The sequence below is a fragment of the Camelus ferus genome, chromosome 23, assembly GCF_009834535.1.
Source record: "Camelus ferus isolate YT-003-E chromosome 23, BCGSAC_Cfer_1.0, whole genome shotgun sequence".
NCBI classification, from domain to species: domain Eukaryota; kingdom Metazoa; phylum Chordata; class Mammalia; order Artiodactyla; family Camelidae; genus Camelus; species Camelus ferus.
Window position 1 is genome coordinate 23,758,693 of NC_045718.1, and position 24,462 is coordinate 23,783,154.

General features: G+C 38.5%; 1 long non-coding RNA gene across 2 annotated transcripts in view; it reads right to left on the reverse strand.

Moving 5' to 3' along the window:
* LOC116659239 overlaps window positions 1-21,117 on the reverse strand; it is a 54,649-nt gene extending 33,532 nt beyond the window's left edge. For both annotated transcript variants that reach the window (XR_004314477.1, XR_004314478.1), the window contains exons 1-2: window positions 20,937-21,117; window positions 9,543-9,708 (exon numbers count right to left, since the gene is read on the reverse strand). This is a non-coding gene — a long non-coding RNA (uncharacterized LOC116659239). The remainder of the gene's footprint in view (window positions 1-9,542; window positions 9,709-20,936) is intronic.
* Window positions 21,118-24,462: the final 3,345 nt, after the last annotated feature.

A 24,462-nucleotide genomic window follows, 5' to 3' on the forward strand; every position in this document is an offset into this window, starting at 1 on the left:
ACAATATTCCTATGGGATAAATACTATACAATAATCCCATTTATGCATGAACAAAACTGGGGCCCAGGAGCAAATTGTTAGTAAAAGATAAGAACCTGGATTTGAGCCCAAGAAGACTGGCTCTGGCATCTGTTTTCTTTATTATTACATTATACTGTCCCTGGTGCTATTTATTAAAATTGGGGACACCGAAAATCGAACTGATTTTAATATGAAGCCAATGAGTTCAATTTTGGACATTGCTTTGGACTGAATTATTCCATTTCCTTGCCCAAATTTATGTTGAAGCTCTAATCTCCAATGTGGCTATATCTGGAGATAGGGCTTTTGTGGAAATACTTAAGGTTAAATGAGAACATAAGGGTAGGACCTTAATCTGATAGGACTGTGGCCTTATAAAAAAAAAAAAGGAAGAAAAAGACCCCTCCTGCGCCCATCACATGAAGACAGAATGAAAAGATGACCTTCTGCAAGTCAGCAAGATGGCCTCACCAGAGCCCAATCATGCTGGCACCCTGATCTCAGACTTCTAGTTTTCACCACTATGAGAACAAAAAATTATATTGTTTAAACTAGCCATTCTATGATATCTTGTTATGGCAGCCTGAGCAGATTAAGGCAGACATGTACCTGTTGGAAATCCAAGAGGAGCTGAATTCATAAATCTGTTATTCACAAGAGCTTCTGGAATAGACGTACATCTGGGAGTCATCAGCAAATGGGTGGAAAACTGAACCATGGAACTTAATGAGACTGACTGGAAGGATTATCTATAATAAAGAGGAGAATAGAGAATAAAGTCCTTAGAGACATCAACTTTTAAGAAATGGCCAAAAGAAGACAAGCTAGCAAAACAGACTGAGTCAGAGAAATTAGCAAGGAAAAATAGAACAAGAAAAAAAAAAAAAGGAAAAAAAGAAAACTGAAAAGCGTAGTATCACAGACACTAAGGAAGGAAAGATTACAAGAGAAAGGAACTGAGGACCAATGTTAAATGCTACAGAAAGTTACAAGGAATAGTAATTTTCCATTGAATTTAACTATAAGAAATCATTGCAGTCCTTAGTGAGAACAAATCTATTGTAACTGACTTGTAAAGGTGGAAAACCATATAGAAAATTATAAATAGTAAGGGGTTATTGGGAAGTGGAGGGGTGAGAGTAGATAATGCCTTCAGAGAGGTGTCCTTAATGGAAAAGAAAGATGAGAGTAGATATTTTTGTTGTTTTTAAACAGGAGAGATTTAAGCAAGCTTAATGTTCACAGGAAGGAGACAATAAAGAATGTGATAGGAGAGAGATTGGAACATGAATATGGAAAGTCTTTGAGAGGGTAGGTGGAATACAGAGGACTCAGGTAGAGAGATTAACTTTAGAAAGAGGGACATCATGTCTTTTAAAAGAGAAGAAGGAAGAGTGAATATGGATGCAGGTGAAAATTTTAGAGACAGATGTTGAGAAGGCTCTTATTTTGATGGCCTTCATTTCTTCTCAGAATTAAGTATTAAGGTGTTCTAAGAATAAAAAGAAACTGGGGAAGCATTGGGTAGAAGTTTACTTTTCTGGCGCAGGACCCATGGTATTCATCCATGGTTGGAATTTTACAAGGCAGGGGTAATGATAGATTGAAATGTATATTATTGGTAAGAGAAAAGGTTAGAATGTGAACCACAGAACCAGCTGGAGGGGAGAGCTGAATTACTGGAAAAAAAAAAAAACTGATAAGTGAAGATAAAGGAAAAGGGTCTTGGAATTCCAAATCCAGCTGGAGGGGAGGGTTGAATTATTGAAAAAAAAAAAAAAAAAACAACAACTGATAAGTGAAGATAAAAGAAAAGGGTCCTGGAATTCCAAATTTCTCTTAAGATCATAGAATAGAAAGAAAGAATGTAACTGACTAAGACATTATGGCCAGAGAATGGAAGGATTTGAGTTGACTTCAAGTATAGCAGTTCTGAATGGTGACAAACTCCAGAGTCTGGTCACTGGGAATGGAAATGAGTTGTTTTTACAAAAGAAATAAGGAAGAGAAAGAGTTTATGAATAGATAAAGTCCTTTTAAGCAAGTGGTCAAACGTAATCCGAAGCTCTCAAATCAACCTCATCCTTTTCTAGCTCAAGCATGAGAATAAACAGAGAAATCAATCATTGTCCTCTAACAGAGTGGGAGGTAGCCTCAAAAGGAAATTTCAAAATCAGGACACCTGGACTCACACCCTTGAAAAACCTCTGGCAATATCCACAGTTTCCATGCCCTTTGCACTTTAAATTCCTACCACACATCATCTTCCCTTAGCCATGGGAGAACTCTGCACCTATAGTCAAGGAGACCTGTGGAGAAGAAAAATGCAATGAAATTTCTGCAGCCGCTTGTCCGCCACCTCAACTAACACCCCAACCTGTTGACACCTCCAGAGGAACACCAATGCCTTTGCACTTTTTCCTGTTATTAAAAAGACTTTATCTCCTGACAATATTGTAGCTTATAAGACAGTGATGTTTCCAAAGCTTCTTTCTATCTCTGTGTGGAATATTATTAACATCAGTGGAATGATTCCAATCCAAACAGAAAGGTTAAAAATCCAAGTAAAGAAAATATATGGAAGAACAACTGGTTTATTAAATTTTATTCAATCAGAATTGTGAATACAGCCTAATGAACCATTCTTCCACCCCTTTCAAAAGATGGAAAAGATAACTTTTTTTCCATTTCTAAAACCACCACCAAACATTCACTTTTCCCTGTGCTCCTTCCAGGATACATGTCACTCCTGCCATGGAATAAATACCTCCTGTGTCAGGTCTGAAGGTTATTGCCTCTAGAACTTCTACAAGGATCATCATTCTTGCCCATATTTGAAGTTTAGGTTTTGTGGTCTGCTTGTCGTTGGGAGCAGGTCTCCTAAATATCATTCTTTATTCTTATAAGGTGACCATCTTTCCAAACATTATTCAAGATCCACTTAAATCCTGTCTCCTTCAAGAAATCCTCTCTGGCCATCCTAAGTTTCAGAGAATCCACAACATGAAATACATATTTGTCCGACACCTAATAAGATGCAGGCGCTGTACTAGGTACTGGTGATACCTTGTTGAAAAAGATGGCTTATATAAACAAGGGACAAAATGCATCCTGTAAAATTAAGTACTTAGTAAATAGACTTTCTGAGAGAGGTTCTAGGTGGAATAAAAAAATTGAACTTTTATTAAACCTCCTGTTCTATAGACCAGGACTTTAATCTTCATAATCTCCCTTACAAGTTCACATATGACAAAACTGGCCAGAAGAGTTTATAGGGAAATAACTTACATAAAAGTCATGTGATAAAGCAGAAATCAGAAACCGTCTGGCTGATTCCAAAGCCAAGCTTTTACCACTTTCCCGAGGTTGCCTCTATAGCATGAAAAGGACAAGGCTGATTACAACAGCAAACATACAAAGAGTACTTATTATAAGCCGGGCATTGCACAGGCACTCACTTAATTCTTACAACCATTCTATGAAGTGGGCACTATTATTATCCCTAACTTAAAGATAAAAAAACTGAGTGATGAAGAGTTGAATTTATCCAGTGCCCCCAGCAATTAAAAGACAGCCAGAATTTTAACCCATTTTGTTCTGACAGCAGAACTCAAGATCTTCACCATTTTATTTATTAACACTTAAAAGTTAGAAGGCTAGACTTTTGTCATAGGCCCACCATGATAAGTTCTTTGAACATGAAGAGTTTCATGAGCTTCAGTTTCTTTCAAATGAGAAAAAGGATGTTGTCCATCCTAACTTTTTGTGGAGCAATGTGATGCTCAAGTGAGAACTATTTCCTAGGCACTCTGTTAATAGTAGGTAACCAAGAGAAAGTTAAATTTTAGACTAGGTTACTGACTAGGACCTTCTGAAAAGTTCTCTACCACCAAATGTATTACTCAAGAAGTCTCTTTACTTTTAAGTTTAGAGAGGATGACTTATTTTTAGTGAATGGCATCTCATAAATTTAATAAAAGATCCAACTTTTTTTTTTAATGTGGATTATTTTTTTAAAAAAGCCTCAGTGGTAGATAATATGGAAAACTGTCTAACTGGGAAAGTTAATTTCTAGTATCATTATCCTGTGATTTATCCTTCTGTGTGTCTTTCTACTCATTTTAAGATTCAAAGAATTAGAACAGCAATGCATACCACTCTACCATTGGTTCAAAGTACGGTGAGGGTCTCAGATTAATTAAAAGTAATATACTGAAAAATCCAGAGGATATCAGCTGAGCAGGAGGGGACTGGGGTAGAGGTTCTGGTCAAGTACAAAGGCAGAGGTAGGGCTAAGGGGTTCTTCCCTACCTGGAGGCCTCAGGTGTCTCCTGACCCTTTCCATGGAATCCAAGGCAGTGGGTGCCTTGCCCAGAGGGAATATGCATAGCAAGCCCGGGCAAGACCCAGGCCACGTGGCCAGCAGTGCAGGGAGCTGGGCCCTGTTGTGCTCTGGATGCCCTGCACACTAGTGCCTGAAAACCACCAGGTTCTTGGCTGAGTGGGGGGCTGGCACAGAGCAGAACAGACTGGTACCCAGATGTCCTGGGTTCTCCACTCAGAGATTCCAGGTTCCAAGATTGTTCTTAGAGTGGTCCGGCATTCAGGATCTTGCTTGGTACTCAAGATGTGGACAATGACTAACTAGTTTTCTAGTTCTGGGGAAGTCAGGTAAACATTGTAATAAAGGGCACCAGCTGTGGAGGCCAACAGACTCATTTTACAGACTAGAAGCCAAGGATCAGTGAGACTAAGGTGAGGTGCTTACAGAAAATCACCCAGGTTAGGTTTGGGATCCACCCCAGGCAGAAGTCACAGGACATCACCAACCCAAGGTGGTCAGGTCTGGGATGAGAATGCTTTTAGCATAAACTAGTCTTATGGGGGAATTAGTCCAGGCACTGATGACTTCTGCCTATTACCTCTGCAACTAAACTGAGGCTGCAGAGCACACCAGGCAGTTCAGGTAGCCACCTTTCAGGTACCTGGAATCAATGAGTGACAGCAAGGTGCTGTGTAGACTCATCCACTAGGATGACACTGTCACGTGGGAGGCAGCACAGGGGAGAGGAGTGCGGGTTGGGATGTGAGAATGAAGCTGACTGTGTGTGACTTTGGGCAAGTCCTTTCCCTCTTTGAGTCTTCACATCCCCAGTGGTAAGCAGAGGGACTGGACAAAAGGGCCAGACGATGGGCCACAAAAGCTCCAGCCTTGTCCCTGCCTTCAGTGCAGTGGGAGAGGAGACTGACGGATAAAAAGACTTAAGGTCCTAAATGACAAGGGTGCTGATGAAAGTCTGTGCCAGGGACTGAAGGAGCGCAGAGGCAGGGCAAGATAATGCTATCCGGGGAGGGCACCAGGACGAGATTGCTGTGAAAGAGCACAGCATGCCTGGGCGGAGCCACCCCAGCCTGGGCCTGGCCCGGAGGCAGCTCCAGAAATGTTCTACTGAGGTCGTGCCCATTCCTGTCCTCAGAGGGTTCCCAGACTTGCCGACAGCAGGTGTTTCCTACTCTGAATTTCTGTTGTTTATTGTGGGAGGTTGGGGTGGCGAGATGATCAGAGAGACTAGGGCTCAGGGCACCCTGATTTCTCTTGAGTTGTCAGACATACCCAGAATTTCTCTTCCATCTCTGAGTAAAACCTTTCAAGTCTATCTTTTTGCCTTCAGGATAAAGTACAAATTCTTTAGTATATCAAGGCCAGCAGGATCTGGTTTTTCTTCAGATTAGACTAGGATTTCTCAACTTTGCCACTATTGACATTTTGGGTTGGATAATTCTTTGTCGGCTGGGACTGGGGTAAGGGGTGTCCTATGCCTTGCAGGATGTGTGGGAGCATTTCCCTGGCTTCTACATACTAGATGTCAGTAGCTCACACAGCTCTCCCCAGTCATGACAACCAAAAATGTCTCCAGACACTGCCAAATATCCTCTGGGGTCAAAATCACCCCTGCTCTGGACTAGAAGAGGATTAGCCACTCTGCATCGCTTTCATTTCCAGGACTGTGGCTTACCACCTCTTTCCCAATAATAGCCCTCAATTTCTCCCTTCTGCCTGGCTGATCCTTACTACGGGAGATCTCAGAGATCCTTTCCCCGGAAGCCCTCTTTGACCCCCCCTGAGACTGCATCAGGTGCCGCCTCTGGGCTCCCACAGCCTGCTGGCTCCCCTGACCCTCGCTCACCTGGGGTTATCACCATCTGGGGACCGAGAACCCCAGGAAGGCAGAGTCTTCATCAACACTAGGTCCCCAGAGTTACCCAGCACAGGGCTGGGTGCAAAGCAAGAGCTCAATGTCTGTGGGATGAGTGGATTTTGAAACAGAGGCTGGGCTGAGGTGGAATCCCCTGATGCTGACTGTGGGAGGATCCTGGCAGTCAGTGAGGACATGCTGGAACATCTGGCTGGCTCTTGTCCCCTGTCTGGCCCTCAGGGTCTCAGCTACTCAGCTGCTTCTCAGCCCTCATGGGCCCCTTAGCAGAGATTCCTGGGCATTGTGTGAGATTGGACACGCAGGTCCAAAAGCAAAAACAATGTCTGAGTCACTGCTCTGTCTGGGGCCACCCCACCCTTCCCCATCCATGGGGTCCAGCACATGAGCAGGCAGACCCTCGGCCCAGTCTCGTGCCCTAGCCAGCCAGCTCCTCCTGTAGCCAGGGGCTCAGACACAGGGCCCAGAGTTCTGCCATTCATTACTTTAGCTAATGTGTCCCTGGTATGTGCTAGGCTCTGTGCCACTGCTGAGGATATACAGCTTTGAAAAGCAGGCCTCACCCTCTTGGAGCTCTGTCCTAGCTGAAGGAAGAGGTGAGGCAGGGGGAGAGGATGGACAGGGACACAGAGTGAACAACGTAAAAGAAAAACATACAGCAGGTCAGAGGGCAACGTGGATAAATACATTTGGGGAGGGGGAGAGGAAGTGAGGGAATGGGGAAGAGGGTTGTCGTTTAAATAGGGTGGTCTGAGGGGGTGATGTCTGAACAAAGACCTGAAGGATGTGAGAGAGGGAGTTACGTTAATACATGGGGGAAGAGTGCTCAGCATGAAGGAACAGCCAGTGCAAGGGCTCTGAGGTGAGAGGTGTGTGGGATGATGCAGGGACAGTGAGGAGGAGGCCAGTGTGGGAGGGATGGGTGAGTGAGGGAAGAGGAGGGAGTGAATAGAGGCAGTGAGGGGCCAGATCATGCCAGACCTCGGGGGCCACAGTGAAGACTCTGCCTTTACAGTGAAGGGAGGGGAGCCACAGGACAACTGCCTTTTGATGATTAGATACCATTTTCTTAGTATACAGGGTTCTATGGCTTTCAGTACATTTCCGCAGTTGTGCAGTGCCACCGTCACCACAGTCCTATCTGAGCACACTTCCATCCGCTCAGGAAATTGCCCTCTTCCCTTTTACAGTAACTCTTGCTCCCAACCCCTGCACCAGGCAATTACTAAGGTGCTTTCTGTCTCCATAGTTTTGCCTTTTCTGAAGGTTTCTTGTAAATAGAATCAGATGACAGCAACAAATTCGTATCTTATTTAACATGTCTTTTTCAGTACTTTGTCTCTGGTAGTGAAGCTCAAAAATAAGCAAAGACATAACTCAAAATCACAGCAGAATTGTCTTCTAAGGCATGAAGAGGCCAAATGAGTTACTGCATCATGAAACAAGTCAATCACAGTAAGGAAAGAAAAACAGAAGAAATATTGCGACTTCATAATCTCATTCTGCACTGCCTCTTAATGGTTTAAACTTTTCACCCTACTGAAGCTCTCTCCAATGAAAACAGTCTTAGGTAGGAAACCCCAATGTTTGTAGACTCACTTTGGAAAAGAACACCATGTATGTTTGTATTTGATAACACTGTTACAGTTACTAAAATATCAGCTCATGTTTCTGGAATTTTGTAGGATTCCCCACGGTGGAGGAAAGGTTATTTGTGGGCACAAGGTTCCTAGTTCAATAATTCCTTAGTGTTGGGCTGCTATTTAATAACATAAACCAGTGAATTTCCTTGATATTTAAGCTAGTCTAAATTAGTTTTAAATATGATTAAATGTGAATGAATTAAATTGTGCAGCCACTCTTCTACTGTAAGTTGTATTACAAAACTGATTTCTCAATCCTCATCCTTCCGCTTATATTTTTTGGAACATCATACAGTTTTATGAGATGTTTCAAAACAAAAGTCAGATTCCGGTATAGAGGGTCTATTTTGAAACATTCATAGAATGGTCAAGATATATTAATCTCACAGCAAGAGGGAGACAACACACTGATCAAATTGTCAAGTCCAAACAGAGTAAGATCTATAAGAGTTCTGTAAAAACAGCATAGGAATAAATATTAGTCATATTTAAAGAAAATAGTAATGAACCATGCTGCCCATTAAATTTCAGAACATTGGAGTAATGAAATTTGTTTATGCAGAATTATCTGCTACTGATTTTGATACTTGGCTCAGTAAGTACAAACCCAAGAGAGAATCGGGGTAGAAGACAGTTTGTTATTAGGTTGTATGAATATTCATATTTAAATAAAATGAGATGATTAAGACCAGATCAAGAACAGATTTATACGTATGTTGCATGTTTCATTCACATTAGTCCTAGTGTTTTGTGGTTCTGATAGAATTAATTATTTTTAAATTGCAGTATAATTGACTTACAATTATTACATTAGTTTCAGGTGTACAACACAGTGATTCTATATTTTTATATACTGTGAAATGATCACCACGATAAGTCTAGCTATCATTTGTCATAACACAAGGTTATTAAGATATTATTGACTATATTCCCTGCACTGTACATTAGATCCCTGTGACTTATTTATTTTATGAATGAAATTTTTACCTCCTAAACCCCTTCACCTATTTCACCCACCTTCCTTCCCTTCTTTCTTCTGGCAACCACCAGTTTGTTCTCTGTATCCAAGAGTCTGTTTTTGTTTTGTTTGCTCATTCATTTTGTTTTTTCAGATTCCACATATAGGTGAAATCATACAGTATTTGTCTTTCTCTGTCTGACTTATTTCACTTAGCCTAATACCTCCAGGTCCATCCATGTGTTGTAAAAGGCAAGATTTCATTTTTAATGGCTGTATAATATTCCTTTGCATATATATACACACACCACATCTTCTTTATCCACTCCTCTATTGATGGACATTTAGGTAGAATTAAGTATTTTACCTTAAGATACTAAAGACCAGCTTGGTGACTTATTCCTAACAGAGAGAGGTGTACATATTACCCTTCCAACAGGTGATTTTGGACATGATGTCAGATCTAGGAAGCACACAAAGTAAAATTGAGACCACTGTGGGATGTTTATTATATAGAATGAAGAGTGATGCCAAGTATTTAAGCATCCTCTTAATAACAATGTAAATCTTGCAAAAAATGGATGTATATTGTTTTTTTAAAATCATCTTTCTTTTTTTGCACCTGCAAAGACAGAGGGTATGCTATCAGGAACCATCAAGACTTACACAAGACATATAAACCAGAAAGTAAGTCTATTTGTTTACCTTGGAGAGATGAATTTCCATTATCCCAGAGCTCCCCCTTTCCAGTAGCAGTGTCTATTTCCCACAAGAGGCAGGATCGTGTGTTAGCTGAGATCAAGGGATTTGGCATCAGATCAGTCTGCACTCAAATCCAACTCTGCAACTTGCCAGCTGAATTTACAGCAGCCTGTTGTACAAGTTATTTCATTAGTATGACTCAGTTTCTTCATCATTAAAATGGATAAATTCAGAGTTGTTGGAAGAACAAATTAACGTGTTCGAAGAGCATAGAACAGTGGCTGGCTTATCATAAATCGTCAATAAGTCATCATCCAAATACCTGTTAAAGTTAATAATCATAATTCTAGCAAGACTAAAGTTACAGCAAATGGACCTGAGGAATACTGTCCCCAGGTTAGGATAAAGTACAGAGAATCATCCTTTATCCTTTTTAACTAGAGAAAACATGTTCTCCTAAGTGACTGGAACCTTTGTATCCATCAGAAATATTTGGCCTCCTGCTACCTTTCTTTAGTACCATATAAAAACGAACAGATTTTACTCTTTAATCTCCTTTTTAAAATAATATATAAAACCTACTACAATAAAATTAAGGTTGTATTTTTTGTACAATTTATATTACACTTTTATCTTCCTAATGATACACTATTTCACTCTGATTGAATTTGGAAAATGTATGCTCAGCACATTGGCAAATCATCCATGTAGCAGGCCAAGCTCTTTGATTTTCATTTTTACTCTCAGTTTCTTTAATATCAGAGGGTGACATTTTCCTGACTTTGTTTTAGCTCCTGCATGATCCAGCACAGCTCCATTTAACTGTGTTTTAGGTGGAGCATCCCTAAATAACAAATGTCTAATTTCCCACGACACCATTAAATTATTTGACAGAGACTGGCTAAACTCTTTTTATCTCCAACTAGACTTATTTTTTAGACATCTTTGAAGTTTCAGGTGGCCATACGACTTCGTTTGGTAGTGAAATGTGGGCAGAAATGCTGCAAGGCATCCTCTCCCAGCATTTAGCAGAATGCCAATAACCAGGGAGACTTGAGATGCCGCCCACTGAAGAAAGCAGAGCACAGTAGACTTGGGATGGGGACGACTGTGTAGAACAGAACCCCTGCCCCTGCCACAGATCAGCCTCAACATGAGCAAGAAATGAATGGAAGGTTCTGAGATTTCAGGGTTTATCTTTTGTAGCTCTGACATCCTTCAATCATATAGAAATTGTTATTAGACATGAAGTACTTCCATAAGGAAAGTTCAACTATGTGACATGGGTTAGAGGTTAGGCATCTAAATGTTTGCTAACGCCGTAGTCTTTGGTAGGTTCTAAGGCAGACCTGTAGCTATGGTGGAGGAGGTTGGATAATAAATAGAACGTTAAAATGTGTTGATCATTAATGGCCATGTGTAGCTTGTTATTAAAGAAAAATAAACTTGGGCAAGAAGTGGCTCTTCAGCAAGTCGGGCATAAGGAGGGATAGAGTACCGTTATACAGACTTTCAACATGTTGGAAAATTGGGTGTTTCTAGAAGCCAAGCAGTGGAAAATTTTGCTACAAGGATATAGTAAGACTCAGTCTTGCTTAAAAACAAAAAGCAAAAAAAAGACAATCTAAGGGTTTGGACTTCCCCCCAAGCTTGATACCCTCTGGATGGCTGCCATTAAAGAGGTATGGGGCCGGAAACAAAGAAATTGAGTTTGTCAGTTCTGACTAAGAATGCTACTGGCACATGGTTCTGACTGGAACAAATGGGTTTGAAGCCTACACTCTTAAGGGACTTGCATAGCTAAGAACCACAAGCCCAGTCCACATAAGCCTCAATGCTTAGAACAATCAAGTATCCAAAGTTACACCACCATGAAGTGAACTATCAATGCTGTGGGGAGGACATAATTTCCAACACCCCTTTCAGAGGTGGCCAGGGAGGAGAATGGACAAGAAATAACTTCCAAAAGGCAAAGCCAAGGAACAATGGAGTCTTTGCTCCAAATGAGTAAAATCAACTTCTAATCAAGGAATTTTCCTACTTCAGGGAAGGGGACATTTATAATGTGTGCACAGCAGGATTTCATAATTTTTATTGACTCTATTATACTGTGTATATATTATGATCTCATTATGGATTTCATTTGAAATTGATTGATGATCATCTTTTCAACTTGATGACTATTTATATATCTTTTTTGGTGAGGTGTCTCTTTAATCTTTTGCTAATTTCTTAATTGGGATGTTTTATTTTTCAGTTGCAAATGTTTTTATAAATTTGACATACATGTTCTTTGTTAAATGCATTATTTTCTTCCCAATCTGTGGCTATTCTTTTTATTTTTAATAGTATCTTTTGAAGAAATTCCAATTTATCTTTTTTTATGATTTTCTCCTGCTGACCTAAGAAGTCTGCTTCAGGGTCACTCAGATTTTTTTTTTTTTTAAGTTCCATAGTTACATCTTTTACATTTAAGTCTAGAATTTATTCTGAGTTAATTTTTATGTAAGGGAATAAGGTAAATGTTGATTTTTTTTTTTTTTGTCCATACAGATATCCAGGTAATCCAGCACGACTTGTTAAAAAGGTTTTTATTTCCAATTGAATATATGCTGCGTTTTTGCCAAATGAGAAATGATTATGTATGTGTAGGTGCACATCTAGAATCTATTCTGCTCCATTGATTTAGATCTGTCCTTTGATTCAGACCACATTGTCTTGATTATAGTTTTACTATAATCCTTGAAACAAAGTGGTGTTATTCTTCTAAATTTATTCTTCTTACAAACTGCTTTGGCTACACTAAGTTGTTTGTATTTTCATATTTATTTTAGAATTAATTTGTCAATTTCTATTTTTAAAAGCCTGCTGAAATTTTATTGGGATGGCATTAAATCTCTAGATCATTTAGGTAGAATTGACATCTTAACAGTATTGAGGTGGGGAGGGTATAGCTCATTGGTAGAGTATGTGCTTAGCATGCACGAGGTCCAGGGTTCAATCACCAGTACCGCCATTATAAACAGGTAAATAAATAAACCTAATTACCCTCCCCCCAAAAAACAAAAAACAGTATTGAGTCTTCTAATTCATAAACATGGTAAATCTCCCCATTTATTTATGTAAATCTCCTTAAATTTAATTCACCAAGGATTTGTAGTTTTCAGTATACAGGTCTTGCACATACTTTGTTAAATTTATCCCTAGGCAGTTTCTGTTTTCACATGCAATTGTAAATTAAACTGTTTGTTACTGGTATATAGAAATACTATTGGTTTTTGTAAAAATTTTTGAATCTTGTGTCCATGCCCAATTAATTTAGTTTTAGCAGGTTTTTTTTTTAAATTCCTTAAGATTTTCTATATACACCATCATGTCATCTTTATTTCCAATCTGGAAGCTTTTTATTTCTCTTTCTTACTTTATTTCACAAGATGAGGCCTCTGGTATAATGCTGAATAGAAGTGGTGGCTTGGCTTATTTCCAGTTTTAGAGGAAAAGAACTCAGTCTTTCACATTAAGTATGTTGTTAGCTGTAGATTTTTCCTAGGTGCTGTATATCAAATTGACACCTTTCCTTGCTATTTCTCTTTTCTGGAAAGTTTTTTTAATCATTAATGAATAATGAGTTTTATCAGACGTCTTTTATACATCTACTGAGATGATCATGTAATTTTTAGAAATTTGTTAATCTAGCAAATTATATTTATTGATTTTCAAGTGTTGAATCGAACTTGCATCTACATGATTACAATAGAATGTTATTTTTACACATTCTTGAATTTGACTTGCTTGTATGTTGTTAAGGCTGTTTACATGCAAGATGATGAGGATTGTTGGTCTATAGTTTCCTTTTCTTACAGTGACATTGTCTGGTTTTGGTATCAGAGTAACACTGCCTTCATTACCTAAGTTGGGAAGTAGTCCCTCTTCTTCCAGTTACTGAAAAAAATTATTTAGCATTGATATCATTGCCTCCAAAAATGTTTGGTAGTATTAACCAGTGAAGCCATTCATGCATGGAATTTTCACTGTGGGAGGGTTTATGATAAAAAAATTTAATCTCTTTAATAGATATACACTAGTCCAGACTGCCCATATATTTGGGATTTTTCTGGATGATTTACTGCTGTTATCTTCCCATTTAATACCATTGTGGTAAAAAAAAAAAAAATACTCTGTAAGATTTCAGTCTTTTGCAATCTGTTGAGACTAGTTTTATGGCCCATAAGATGGAATGTCTTGATAAAATTTTCACATATACTAGAAATGAACTTATTTTATGGTAAATCCAGAATTCCAAACCAAGACTCCTAAATCTAAAGACTGTGCTTGTTCCACTAAATCTTATTTCCGTCTGTGATCCTAGGATGTTGGTCTTTTTCTGAAACTATTTATCCTACTCACCTTTATTTGCTCAATTGGCTTACTGACATTTCATTTTTATTTCTCATCTTAATGACATTGAACAAGGGGCAGTGTGTGTGTGTGCGTGCACACATGCACACTTCTTTTTCACAAAGGAAGAATCTGTATAAACGTGATGCTTTGTATCAGAAGTAAGTATCAGGTAAGCAGATTGAAACCCCTGGGGTACATACTTCCCCTTTATCCATCCTATTCAGTTCCCTGGGTGCCTGACTCATGAAATGCATCAGTAGAATTCCCTGCCTTTCCACTTCCAGATGGTTTAGCCAATAGGAGACACCAGCAGGAAATCTGGAGGACAGGAAGAGAGTAAAGTTGGGATATTTATTTGCCAAGCCATCTTCAGGTTAGCTAACTGAATAGGGACTTTAAAAGAACAAGGTTGGAAGTTTGTGATAGGAAGGTCAGAAAATGAGATTTCAGAATGGGCAGCTCAGGTAAGCACAAGAATAGGAAAATGTTTGTGTCCAATGTACATGCTTATTAGAAGGATGGTCCTTACCATGATGTCGGTAAGCCTCTTTCAACAACAAAACTCATTCAAAGTGCTCGGGTACAAAGTGGCCATGGGGCAGGGATGGAAACTATGCGTAGGGTCCACAACATGGACTTCCACTCGCAAAGGCCAGTCTGGCTAATCATTGCTGGGTGCCCAGCTTGCCAGCATTAGAGGCCACCATTTACCAGAGTGATCATCTGGCTACACAATGACAAATTGCTTTTACTGAACCCCAACCCCTCACACACGATATAGAGGAGTAGACACATATTTCTGGTGTATTGCTTTCCCTTCCAGCAGCATTTCTGCTAGTGTCACCATTTGTGGATTTAGAGAATGCCATCCATCACCTTATCAATGGTCATGTGGGTACATTACCTACAACTGGGAAACACATCCTAACAACAAAGAAAGTACACCATGAACTTATGCTCAAGAATATACTAGCCTTACCTCCTGTACCATCACTCAGAAGACATCTCAGAGAGTTTATGTTATCATGCATAAGGAAGGATGGCTTCTAGCAAAAACACTGTGGAAACTACGGGACCCCAATAAATATAGGACCACCAAGAACTCAGATTCTATTGGAAAGAAGGCTTGGGCACCCCATTAAGTGAAGCAAGTGCCTGACCAGCTGACATACTGGCAGCAGAAATAAGTGGGAGAGGAAGGAAGCAATAATGAATCAACTTAAACCACTTAGTCAGCCTGTGGCCAGCTGCAGAAGCAAGAATAGCAGCTGTCTTTGTGTTAATTGCTTCTTCACACCCCATCACCTTTTCTTTTCTTTTTTTTTTTTTTTTTACTACTTTATTTGAATAGCACTAGTGTGGCTAATATTTTAGGTTTGAGGTGAGAATATGACAAGACCATCCCATGATGTTATGGTACTACTCTGTCTATTTGATGTTGAGGATACAAATTTTTCACCCAGAGAAACATTGATTATGAGCAACAAAAGGGATTGGGATGCACCCCTCAGATACAGTCTACACCTTAGTTTTTACCCCATGAATCTGACCCATAAGGACTGATTGGGTTGAGTCCCTGGGAGGCACTGGCCGAGAGCCGAAGCGTGTGAGAGAATTGAATTTAGCATAGTTTTCTCTTGGGTTTCCTCCCTGCCAAGTGGCTTCAAGGTGACTGCTTTCCTTTAAAGAGAGTCAAGCTTCTACTGACTGGCTTCTCTACATAGCTCTGTCAGGGTCCTGACAATTCCTTCCATCCCTCACTCCTCACTTCAAACCTAACGATGGTAAAGGCTCCCCATAGTGTTATACAACAAAACTTGATTTTCTGAAACATTGCCCACATGCTTGTAAATAGTCCCTTTATTAGACTTGCCTTAAATCACTCACTTTTACTGGGCAGTCTACTTCAGTCTATTTCAGCTGTGAATTATAGTTTTGTCAATGACAATCTACACACAGTTCAGCTCACAGGTGCCAAGGTCTATTTGTGTTTGGGAGTATGTAAGTGCATTCATGCGTGTGTGTGTGCATGCGTGTGCGCACGTGCCTGGGTCTGAAGCCAATATTCAGCTGCTTCATTTCCTAAAGGGCAGGAAATTGTGAGCCTAAGAGGTCTGAGCTGGCAGATTAGCTAGACTCGGCTATACTCTGCCTCTGTTGAGGGGTTTTTGAGCCCAGGTTGCCCTCGCAGCAAGACACACTGCTGCCAGTGGCCAGGAGGTCCCAAAGGAATAAAGCTTAGTAGTCAAGGCCTTCTGAGATCCAGGGATTTTAGCTCATTGGTTGCTTTCATCAGTTTTACTGTGGATACAGTATAATAGCTTATATAATCTTCCCGAGAATAAAGTTGAGTTTATTGAACAAAAATTCAATTATTAAATGAGTTAATAAAGTTATACGAGTAACCAGAAAACAACCAAAACTAAACAAATGAAAAAGCAAAAGTAGGACTAAGACTTGACGTTCTGTTATTTAACTGATGCACAAATGCGACAAGGCCAGAGTGGGGAGGTACTAGAAGTCTCCTGGTGCCTATCCAAGTTTCTGCAAATAAGCATAGCTAGCATTTACTGAGCAGTTATTACCTGCCAGTCACTGTTCTAAACATTTCACTTGTGTTAACTCATTTAATTCTCACAAGAAATTCCTGCTGTACTATTGAAGAATCTGGGATACAGAAGGGTTCAGTAACTCAGTAAGTGGTAAACTCAGACTGGAGTTTGTGTTCGTAACCACTGAATCATGCTGCTCTTTTCACCGGAACAATGAGATGGTTAGTGTAATGATCTCCAAGGTCCCTTTTAGATTGAATTTTCTGTGCCTCTGAGTCTGTTTCATTCCCTACACAGAAGGTTAACAATTTCCCCTTAACATCAAGAATGCCCTAACTTCTCACATCACCGATACACAGCACTGTGCTAATGAATCCATTTGGTCCCCTGCTCTTCCCCTTCCTCTGTGGGGGTCATCCATTATGCATGGTAATTTTCACTTGAAATCACTACTGCTCGATTGTGAATCTCCTGCGGTCATGGATTCTTCCATTATTTCCTCCTCTAAACCTTTCCACAACAACCCGTAAGACTCTCCACACAGGTGAACAAATTCTCCTCCTTTCTCAATCTCAGTTGAACAACTCATTTCTTGAGGAATTCATCTTTGATCCAAAGCCAGCCATACACAGTAAAAAGCAATGGAATAATTTCTGAAGAGGTGAAACTAGCATTATTGACATTAAGATTCAACTGTGGTGGGCCATTTTACAATGAATGCAATTGCTTCTTAGGGACTAGATCAAAAAAAGAAAAAAAAAACAAAATTAGCTCATAGAGTAAGAATAACTCAAATACACCACTTTCTTTAATAGAACCAGTCTTTACACAAGTGCCCCAGCTTGAAATACCACTTTGGAACTTGGTGGTTCCTGGAAAATACAAATGAGTGGCCAGATCTTCAGTCTGATCATACCTGAGATAGAGGAAGCATATTTAAACATGAACAGATGGGTCTATTAACAAAAAAGTTCATGAACAAAGGCTACTGTAGATTTTATGATTAGTTTACATTCTTCAAGTTTCTTCAATGTGTGGCCAGTGCTAGGTGGCCATCTTCCAACTCTGGTGGAAAAATAGTGCAGCATGTGTGGTAACATCCAAATTTTTGTTCAAAATAAAAGTTCAAGAAATGATGGTTTCTTGCTGAGGCCTTTCTATTTTGGAACCATCAGTTGTGACTGTTCAAGAAACAAAATTCTTTGCGTTCTGTCAAGAACTATAAGGTTTTAATTAACAGTCTTCACCAACTTGTGTCTTAGCTTAGGTGAAGTGTGAATTCCTCAAGAAGTAATTTAATTTCATTTCATTAAAACAATGTTGTTATCCTGATCTTTAATTCATTTAGGAGACTCTTCTCCGAAGTATAGTCCAAATCGGTAGAGTATTACATTTAATTATATTTTGATCTACTACATTAATGGCCATATATTTGAGGGCACCCATTATGGTTAGGAATGATTCTGGAATCTGAGAACACAGGGGTGAATAAACCAGGGTGTTGAGGGTCCTGTTGGAAGAGACTTAGCCACACTTACTTAGTGGCAACGCATGGTGAATGTGTGATATCAATGGATGAAAAAAATGCTGATGAATTGAGAAGTCCCAGAGATTATTACTTCAGGCAGATGCAGAGGAGGATAGAGGAAGTTGCACACAAAACTGAAATGTTTTAGGTAAGTTTTGAAAGACTAACTCGGAGTTCTCCACGTGGACAAAAGGGCTAAGAGCATTCCAGATGAAGGAAAACCACATATCCTGTGAAAGTATACAGTCCTTTGAAACCAAACTTTCTGATTCACTCGTCCAGCTCTCCCCAGCATGAAACTATTCTAATAAGATAGAAGACTTGGCCCTTATTTTCCAGTTCTGTGAAATCAAGGTGGTAAAGACTCAAGGGAATAGGAAAGCAAATGCTTGCTTGATTGTACAAATCATAAATCTAATAGAAATTAAAATTAGTTGAGACTGGGTAATCTTTCAACCCAGGACTTCACTATGACTTCTGTTCGGCCTAAACACTGGCCTCTGTGAACTCCTTCCTCCATTAAAAAGATATTGAAAATTATATTTTACAACTGTGCTGGTAAAAAGACCAATATGCTAATATTATTTATTCAGACTTTTTCTTCGACCTAAAAGTTTTTTTCTTCTAATTTCAGAGGCAATTAAAAAAATTTTTAATCCTATACGCTATCGTTACCATGTATCGTGATAAATCACCTTCAGATAGTCTCTCCCATATTCCGTCCTGCATGTTGTTGCCAGAGGATACTTCTTAAAATTTCCCTTTCTTTGGATCACAGAGAACTTTCCAGGGCAGCCATTCAGTGTAGTGACCCCAGATCCTCTCCCTTGAATGCAAGGCTTCACTAAGTCTTGTTTTGCCTGGCAATTCAACCTGACGCCCAAATGTACATTTTACTGTTGTCAGACCAGTCCCTCTAGTCCACTGCTGTGCATTAAGATAACCACGGGAGGTGTTTTGTTTTGGTTTTATTTTTGTTTTAAACTCTGATTCCAAAATCAATTAGATCAGAATCTCTGGGGGTGGGACTCAGAAAGCAAAGTTTTTAAAGCTCCTCAGGTGATTCCAATTTGCATACAGTTTTGAGAACCAGCACTCCTGTAATGTGCTATATATATGTATGTATGTATGTACCATATTGCATTGTAATAACCTGTTTACACATGAATCTCTTTACTACATGGAAAACCCCAAGCATCATTTCTCAATCATTTTACTTCGACCCACCACCTAGTTCAATGACTAGCATCGAGTAGACACTCAATAAATGTTTTTATTGAATGAGTAAATGGATGAATGAATTGGCACATGTTCTTAAACTGTTAACCTTCCCCCTTCCTTTATTCTTCCTCATTGTCTTACTCCGAGGTTCTCAACCCTGCCTGCACATTAAAATCACCTGAGAGCTTTGTAAAACTATGCTGAGCCCCACCCCAGGCCAATTAAACCAGAATTTCTGAGGGTGGGGCACAGGTAGTTTTTAAAAGATCCTTAGGCGATTTGAACGCACAGCCAGGGTTGAGAATCACTGACTCAGATTTACTCACTTTTTAAGACCCTCTTTAAGATCCAACTTTTTCAGGAAACTTTTTCTGATATTCTGGCACATATATCTTTCAGTTTCTTAAATTATGGTTGTTTTTAAGAGAGAAATATATAATTTCGGTCTTAATTATTTTCTTGATGCATCCATATGTGTGTTTTCACTGTGAAGCCAGCATTTGAGGGCAGGATTTAATGCTTGGTATAGCTTTGCTTTCCTAGGAGAGCTGAGAATGGTGCTGGACCTAATTCTAATACTTAGTGACTAAAGGCAGTTATTTGGGGATTTTATGTGAAAACATTTTTTTTTTTTTTTAAGAGGAGAGGTAATTAGGTTTATTTATCTATTTATTTTTAGAGGAGGTACTGGGGATCAAACCCAGGACCTTCATGTATGCTAAGCATGGGCTCTACCACTTGAGCTATACCCTCCACCCAAAACGTCATGTTTCTTGAACCAGGCTTGCCACACACTATTCAGTAGATCTTAGGTGATCAATAAATTGCTTGTCATTTTCAATGTGTTGTGGTAAGTAATTTTCTCAACCTGTCCTAGTTTAAAAAGCTTTGATTTATGCTTTGCTGTTCACCTGAAACTAACATTGTAAATCAACTACACTTCAATAAAAAATAAGAATAAAAAAAAAAACCTTTGATTTAAACTATATCTTGAGTTTGACATCACACTGATGGCCAGCTCCCTGACAGGCATAATTCAACTTACTTAGCAAAAGAGGCTCAACAGACTGATTTCAGTTTATGAAGGATGAGGTGAGGAGATTCGAAATTCAGGTTACATTGCTATCTTCGATATTTCTAACCCTTAACTCATATTTTCCCAGGGTAAGTAAAGGTGGTGCAAGAATTTGGGAGGCACCTTTTAGCACTCACCTTGGGCATGTGAACACCTGATTATTTTCATGACCAGATCGGAGAATACCATAACGCTTATTAAAAATGCTGATTTTTTTATTAGTCAGCATTACTGTGCTGCTGAGTGGTATGAATTTGGTAACTTAGCAGTTAATGGATATACATTTATTAATGACTGTGAACAATTTCAGTGCAGTATTTTATATACACACTTCAGCTACATATTTTGTAGGACCCTGATGTTTTGAAATTTCCCTTCTCTATTTTTAAATTTAGAAATAAATATCTAACAAATATGTGGTTTCCTAACCAGGAAAAATAAAAATGCACATGGCTTATTTGTATTGGAGAGGCAAAACACAGACAAAATGAATATGGGCATTTGGTCAGTGTGATAAAGGGACAGTATCTAACACTTGAGGGGAAAAAGTGACACATTTGTAATCGTATAATGCAGATGAAAAATCTGGGTTAACTTTAGCATTCAAAAACCATACTTACCTGAAAGTCTTGAGACATTTCTTTTTACAGAAACGATGCCTGTTTTCCATTCATAAATGTTCTTGGAGTTAGTTTAATCATGATAAGTTCAAATTCTCGGAAGTGGTCAGCGAACATCTGCTTAGGAAAAAAAAAAGTCTGTTACGTACCAAATATTTGTAAAACAGTCAAACCCACACAGACATACACAGACACACACAAACACATGCAAAAGAGGGGTTTTGGTTTATATTCTGAGACTCAAATGAAGAAATGAATATGCAATAAAAATTCCAATTTGGCACTAATTATGCAGAAGCATTTGAATGGAAACCCTAATTTAAATGCCTTGTATTAAGTTAAATATTTAGAATTCTGTGTCTTTGCAACCCCACAGTTTTTATATAACAAAGCAAGTAATGAAAACATAGATTTCTCCTGAGTCATTTGCTTCAGCTTTCTTGAAAGAGATTAACAAGGGATGGTTTTATTCATGACTGAAACAATGCAGCGTCCTTTTTTATTGGTATTGTACTCATGTGGGTGAGGTGGCAACAGCCAAAAAAGAAGATGAAAAGCCAATTTCATCCTTCTCTTGTGTCTACCAGATAATAAGACCCAACACGTGCTTTACACTGTTAGAAGCATTTTAATATACATTGTTTTTTATTTTCCTTACAGCGACCTGTAAGATTGGTAGCGTCTTTTCCATTTACTAGAGATCAGCTAGATGAGACTCAGACAGTTTTAACGACTTTGCCAAATTTCCACAATCTTTAAACTCAGTGGCCATTAACTTTGTATCTATTACGTACACAGCAGCTTTATCACAGACAGATGAAGGTAACATTTTAATTTCTCGGTCATAAGAAACACAATACTACTTGCTTTCAGATCAAAACCTGGCCACTTTATTATATGATCACTACCTCTCACTTCTTTCTGAAATACCTAGACTTGTGGTGAAAAAAATACTTTTCACCAAGATTCTGAAACATTGCTGAAATGTTTAGAAAATCTCAGTTGCCTTAGCTCCTTCATGAACTAGTAATTGCTGTAGTCTCTCCTGAATTAAAGGCTAAGTAGCTCCAGGAGCTGGGAGCAAAGCCCATCGATGCTTAGTGCCAGTGGGTCCCTTTGGCCTCAGGAGTTGGCATGAAGTTGGCAGTATTTCTACACAAAGTGGTTTTTAATAAGTGTTGCTTCCTAACATCATGGTGGTTGTTGATGCTAATAAACTTCCTACAAGGGAAGTAGAAGTGGAAAGTTTCATTTGTTAAACATTTTATCACCGTACTCAGTTAGCATGGACAATTACCCCAGCTCCCTGAGGCACATATTCCCTGAGTGTTTAGTGGTTAATGAATATAAATAGTAGCAAACCAGCAATTTTCAAAACCATAAATAACTGTTCCTCTGAAAACTCCTGCCAATGGAAAAAAAATCTAAATGAAAAAGAACTAACATAGCAAAAATATCACTTATTAACTAAGGCCAAAATTGAGGTTCAAAACCTTTCTAACTTTACCATCCTAGCACACTATAAATCTATTGAATTAATTCACAGAAGAAGCTTTATAAATGTGAGTTTTAAGTGATTATTTCTTTTCCATTTACAGTATTTATTTATAATTCCCTAAAAAACAGATGATAGTACATATCCATCAAAAGAATAGAGTTCATTGATGATCAGTAAATTTTGTCTGTAATCATTATTTATTACTTCTTTGAATTAAAGATATTCCTTTAAGAATACAAGTTCACATAGCAAATTGAAAAACAAAGATCTGAATAAAGAAAAGCTAGCAATTTCTTGTCTCCCCATGAATAAATGTGGTCATTGGTTTACCACTCTACATTAGGGATTAATGTATCAAAGTATCCCAACAAGGACCTACTGTGTAGCACAAGGAACTAGACTCAATGTCTTGTAATAACTTAAAAAGGAAAAGAATCTGAAAAAGAAAAGATATATATATATGTGTAACTGAATCACTTTGCTGTACAACTGAAACTAACACATTGTAAATCAACTATATTTCAATAAAAAATAAAGTTCATCAGATTAAAAAAACTTATCAAAGTATAAAAAACATATAAAAGAGCATGTGAACTCAGGGTTTTATAGATGTCCTAATAGTTCCTTAGAGAAAGAGCAGCAATCAGCTAAATATACAAAATCTGGAATGATAGAAGTGACAGTCCTCGTAGAATATTAAAATTCGTTGCTTAGTGAAGGACATTTGCTGAGACATGTGTACCAGACTTTAATATTAGTAATTATATCACCAGAAAACAGACTTTTAAATTATGATCCCCATAGAAACAGGGTTATAATATTTTGACAAATATCTCTGCGAAGTTGTAGGAGACATCAAATTAGAATTCAGTGGTTTTTATTTAACATAGTCTTTAAAAAATTTTTAGAATAGTTTTAGATTTACATAAAAGTTGCAAAGATAGTACAGAGACTTCTCATACATAACACATCCAGTTTCCCCTGTTGTTAACATCTTACATAACCATAGTACATTGGTCACAGCAAATCAACACTGATGTATTACTATTAATTAAACTTAAGAATTTATTCGGAGTTCAGTAGTTTTTTCCTAATGTCCTTTTTGTTTGTTTCAGGATCCCATTCAGGGTACCACATTGCATTTGGTCAACATGTCTCCTTAGGCTTCTCTAGTCTGTGGCAAATTGTCCATCTTTGATTTTGATGACCCTGGCAGTTCTGAAAAGCACTAGTTAGGTATTTTGTAGAATGTCCCTCTTTGTGAATTTGTCCAATGCTTTTCTCATTGTTGGACTGGGGCAATCGGTTTAGGGGAAGAATATCACAGAGGTGAAGTGTCATTCTTATCACATGATAGCAAGAGTACGTACTATCAACATTGTGTTCCTGAAAATGTTAACGTTGATGTTAACCTTAAAGTAGTATTTGACAAATTTTTCCACTCTAAAGTTACTTTTTACCTTTCCCATACTCTATGCTTTGGAAGCAAGCCACAAAGTGCAGCCCATACTCAAGGAGAAAGGTTGGGGGTGGCGGGTGGATTCAGCACCTTTTTGAAAAACTTATCCAGATATGTTTGTCCAATTTTCCTGCAGCAAGCACGGGCAATAGAAATTGTTATTAATCTTTGTCTCTGATTAGGAAGTTAGAATTCTCTTCCTCTAATTTGGTGACACATTTGTTTATTTGCTACCTGATACTAAAGAGAGATGGACTGATTCAAGAGGAGGTAGGAATGGAGGAGAAAGGAAAGAAAAAGAGGAGAACACTGAGATGGTGGTCTAATTTTACAGCTATGTAATGCAAACCTCAGTATATTGAAGATGTTTTTATTAGGGAGTGTGTTTAAAATGGAATTGGAAGGGTATTTGGGAATGGAAATAGGAAAAAGTAAGCATTAGCCGATGTGAAAAAAAAATCCTTGAGGTTACTATGTAAGTGACAATAAAATGTTATTTTATCTCCAGTAGTATTTCAGAAACCAACACCATTTGAAAGAAGCAACAATGTATGTGCCAATTTTATTTT